The sequence below is a fragment of the Palaemon carinicauda genome, chromosome 1, assembly GCF_036898095.1.
Source record: "Palaemon carinicauda isolate YSFRI2023 chromosome 1, ASM3689809v2, whole genome shotgun sequence".
NCBI lineage: Eukaryota > Metazoa > Arthropoda > Malacostraca > Decapoda > Palaemonidae > Palaemon > Palaemon carinicauda.
Genome location: NC_090725.1, coordinates 43,101,834 through 43,106,833, shown reverse-complemented (window position 1 = coordinate 43,106,833; position 5,000 = coordinate 43,101,834). Strand labels below are relative to the sequence as shown.

At 31.5% G+C, this 5,000-nt stretch overlaps 1 protein-coding gene across 5 annotated transcripts in view; it reads right to left on the bottom strand.

Annotated features, from left to right (window-relative positions):
• The window catches only part of LOC137647698 (facilitated trehalose transporter Tret1-like), a 97,189-nt gene that overhangs the window by 92,052 nt on the left and 137 nt on the right, over positions 1-5,000 (bottom strand). For all 5 annotated transcript variants that reach the window (XM_068380779.1, XM_068380777.1, XM_068380778.1 and 2 more), the window contains exon 1: positions 4,824-5,000. This exon is cut by the window's right edge and continues 137 nt beyond it. The gene's annotated coding sequence lies outside the window, so the exon portion shown is untranslated. The remainder of the gene's footprint in view (positions 1-4,823) is intronic.

Below are 5,000 nucleotides of genomic sequence, written 5' to 3'. Positions count from 1 at the left end.
TTCATTTCTACTCCATATTGAGTTACTTTCCTGGTTTTAGCTTTGCTATCTACAACTAGCATTGAAGCTTGGCTTATAATAATATTATCATCAATAATGCAATAATAATAATAAATAATAATAATAATAATAATAATAATAATAATAATAATAATAATAATAATAATAATAATAATAATAATAGTAATAAAAATAATTATAATGTGAAATCATCCACAAACCTATCCTTTCAAATTTTAGATGTCTTTTTTTTTTTTAACTCCAAGTTCACTTTATGGAAAGTTTTCAGTCTATCTCTTCAATAATTACTCGAAAGGTAGGTAAAAAATAAAATATCTTTCAAGGAACACTCTCAATAATGTATTAAAACCATGTTTCATTTATCTTTATTACCAAGTTAGTCTTCAAAACCTGACTTGTATCTTAATAGTCATGTCTTCTCAAACATATAGTTCAATACTATAATATATTCAAAAACTTTTATTCCAACTGTGGAATGATCTTCCTAATCAGGAAGTTGAATCGCTGAAACTTCAAAAGTTCAAACTTGCAACAAATATCATTATGTTGAACAGAGTGACATAGTCTCCCTTTATAGTTTAAATATGAAAGATATGTTTTAATGTTGTTACTGTTCTTTAAATATTTCATTCTAATAGTTCATTATTTATCGTGTAGTTTATCTATTTTCTTATTCCCTTTCCACGCAGAGGTATTTTTTCCCTGTTGGAGCCCTTGGGCCTATAGCATCCTGCTCTCCTAACGAGGGTTGTAGCATAGATGATGATGATAATAATAATAATAATAATAATAATAATAATAATAATAATAATAATAATAATATGATCTCAACTCTAGCCGTCTTGCCTTTTTTAGTGAGGTTTGGAACGAAATATTTTCTAGTTTTGTTGTTCCAGCTGCGACCATGTTACTGAAGAAGTCCCCACGGGAAATTCAGGTCATACTCGGTGTGAAATGTTGGCTATCTGATCAGGGTCACGTGAGTCGACACTCATATTCATGTGTTCGCATTTCTGTTATTTCGACTAAAATGCTTATATTCTTATAGGAATCTTTATACTTTCTAGTACTCTGCTTCTCTAAATAGGATCATAGATTGACTAATAATAATAATAATAAGAAGAAGAAGAAGAAGAAGAAGAAGAAGAAGAAGAAGAAGAAGAAGAAGAAGAAGAAGACGAAGACGAAGATGATATATATATATATATATATATATATATATATATATATATATATATATATATATATATATATACATATATATATACATATATATATATATATATATATATGTGTGTGTGTGTGTGTGTGTGTGTGTGTTTGTGTGTAAATGTGTTTGAAACTCGTTCATCTACTGTAATCCAGAGATATTCTACAACACTCATTGCAATGTTTATCGATCAACTGTTTTAAGGGTCACTCAGAGACAAGGGAACAAGACAATGTCCTAGAGACTGACCATGTAAGTAAATGAGCAGCGTTAAAGCCCCCTCTCCATCAAGCTATGAACTAGGAGGGCCAGGTAATGGCTGCTGATGACTCATCAGATAGACCTACAATCCCCAAAACCACCCATCTCTAGTTAGCAAGGATGGTTAGCTAGCAGCCACTACTACTGTAGAAACTATTGATACCTAGCTAGTCTCGAACTCCGTCCAACAGATTTCCAGCTAGGAACCTATTCAGAAGATTACAAACAATAATGGTTTTCTCTATTCAGTTCATATTGGTATGACACTCAACAAAGTTATGTCTGCATGTTAATTTGTATTTCCTTTTAACTTCTTTTTTTTTTACACTCCTAACTGCAGTTGAGCATTCTATTAAAATAAAAAGATCTTGAATAAGATTTTAAAATATTTTACTAAATAGCTATTACTGTCATTTTTTTTTACCATCCGTTGAAATCTTAGCAATTCTAACATGATTAGTCCATCTCAACATTGCATAGAGAGACCAGTGTCGTATAACTGTCAAGTAAATCTATTTAATAATGTATTGGATATTTTTCTCTTTTTTTTTTGTCTTTTTTCTTTCCCTTTGGTTATCTTCATTTCTTTACTTAAATAAGGCATATGATTATTATAACTTTTTATGCAAGTCAAAGTCAATAAAGACTGGTGGTTTATAGTGTAAGTGTGGGTGGAGCTTCGGGTTACATCCAGCTTCCTTAGAAATCCATCAACTTCCTTCACTATATTTGTTGTTTCAAGTAGCACGCTCTTCAGCACAAGTCCTAGGGCTATTATTATTATTATTATCATTATTATTATTATTATTATTATTATTATTACAATCAGCATTAGTATTATCATTATTATTATTATTATTACTATTTTTATTTTTATTATTATTTTTACTATTATTTTTATTTTTACTATTATTATTACTATCATTTTTATTATTATGATTATTATTATTATTATTATTATTATTATTATTACTATTATTGATGTGCATAAGAAAATACATATTCATATAATTGATTAAAGTAAAGAGTAGCAAAGCTGTTCCTCTCCAACAGGATGCATTTATCAAAATAGGACAGTAAACACTCATATCTCATCCGGAAGTTTAATCACGAGTCAAATGCGAAACTGAAAACCACATAGAGAACTATTTTGCATCTGGAAGTGAAAATACAGTCAAATGAGTAACTAAAAAGGCCGCGAAGAATTCAATAAATAAATGGAAATGAGAACATATTGAAATGCTTGTACCTAACGTCGGGGCTTTAATGGTATCAATGGATGTGGAATTAAAACTACGTTAACTAATAGACTAACAGAAACTGAGATAGATAAATTAATAACTCATCCGTAAGGGGTGGATAAAGGTAATGATTCAGTTTAGTGGTCAAATTAATTGTTATTATGAAAATTAGAACGAATAGATACATCATTGATTTGCATATGAATGCTGAGACACATAGGATAAAAAAAGGAAATTAAACAAGCAATATGAAATTTACTAGGCAATCCAAAGTTACTTAAGCAGGACTAAATAGATAAATCAAAAATATCCTCATCATCATCATCGTCATTATCAGACGTTACTAGTCTAATGCAGGGCAAACGCCTCAGACAAATCCTCCCACCGGCGCCTGTTTATGGCCTTTCCACCCACTTTTTTTCTGCTCGTTAAAGCATCGTTTTCTCTTCCTTCCCCTGCTTTTGCAATATCTAGAGACCCATTCTGTTACTCTCCTTGTTCATCTGTTATCTATCATTCTCACTATATATCCTACCCATGGACAATTCTTGTTCTTATTTATTGTTAGAATATCCTCTACTTTAGCAGGCTCTCGTAGCCCTTTTCTTTTTCTATCTCATAGTATTATTACCATCATTATTTCAACCATAGTCCTTTGAGTTGTAACTAGCTTATATTTTAAGGCTTTAGTAAGGCTCCGAGTCTCTGATGTGTATGTTATGAAAAATATATGATCCCTCAAACAGATACCGATTAACTCATCGGTAGTCCTTGTCAGGACCTTTTGTTAGCTCATAAAACGTTCCGTTGATTTGGCATAAAAAAAGCATGAAATAACAACAGACTCTTTCCTTCCCCTTCAGAATTAGGGAGGACCCTTACTGGCACCCAAGCACTTTAAACTTTGTTTGTGTAAGATCCATCACGATAGAGAGCCTGCTTTATTTTTTCATAACAATAACAACAATTTCTACTTCCGCTTAGGATCATACGCAAATTATCACTTGGAAATGCAAATACAGATAGAAAATATAACGGAAACACATACACAAAAGATTCAAATAGTTAATATTAGTAATTCTATAATTCAATGATATATTCGATTTAGAAGTACTTCTATAGGTTCAATAAAGAAAGTTGTGTAATACCTTTATTAAAGCTAAAAGAATAGTGTAATGGTAATAAGGAATAGAAAATATTAACCACAAGAAAATAATACGCTAGGAATCAGTTGACATCCTAATTAGGTCTCCTTCCCAATAAAGCTAAAGTTATGTTTGTGTCTATATATATATATATATATATATATATATATATATATATATGTGTGTGTGTGTGTGTGTGTGTGTGTGTGTGTGTGTGGGCAAAGTTATTGGGTCCTTTGACTGGCCAGACAGTACTACATTAGATCCTTCTCTCCGGTTACGGCTCATTTCCCATTGCCTACACATACACCGAAAATTCTGGCCTATTTTTTACATATTCTTGTCTGTCCTCATACACCTAACAATAATGAGATTACCAAACAATTCTCCTCACTCACGGGGTTAACTACAGCACGGTTATTGTTTACTGGATACTTTCAACTTGGTAAGGGTAGAAGAGACTCTTCAGCTATGGTAAGCAGCTTTTCTAGGAGAACACTCCAAAATTAAACCATTGTTCTCTGGTCTTGGGCAGTGCCATAGCCTCTGTACCATGGTCTTACACTGCCTTGGGGTAGAGTTTTCTTGCTTGGGGGTACATTCAGGCACACTATTCTATATTACTTCACTTCCTCTTGTTTTCTTTAAGTTTTAATAGTATATATAAAAAAGATTTATTTTAATGTTACTACTCGTCGGAAAAATTTTTATTTTAATTGTTAATCAGCTTTCTTATACTCTATTTATTTCCTTCATTCCATTCCTCACTGGGCTATTAGCATCTAGCTTTTCCAACTAGGGTTTTAGCTTAGCAAGTAATAATAGTAATCCTAAAAATAATAATAACAATAGGCTAATTTTCTTTCAAGTCAATATAGAATTTAACCTACTTCCTAAAAGTCATATCAAAACAAGTACGAAAAACTAACACACAAAATTACATACCTGCAACTGAAAATCGCAGTAAATATCAGCACTTAATAATCCTGACGTGGCGGTCACTTCACTATCAAAAGGCTAATTGTTCGGGACACACGACGAACAGTAACGAAATAAACAAACACGAAATTTTTTGGTCAATTCGTAAAACACAGAGTTCGTCACATCGTCATTTCGTTTTAA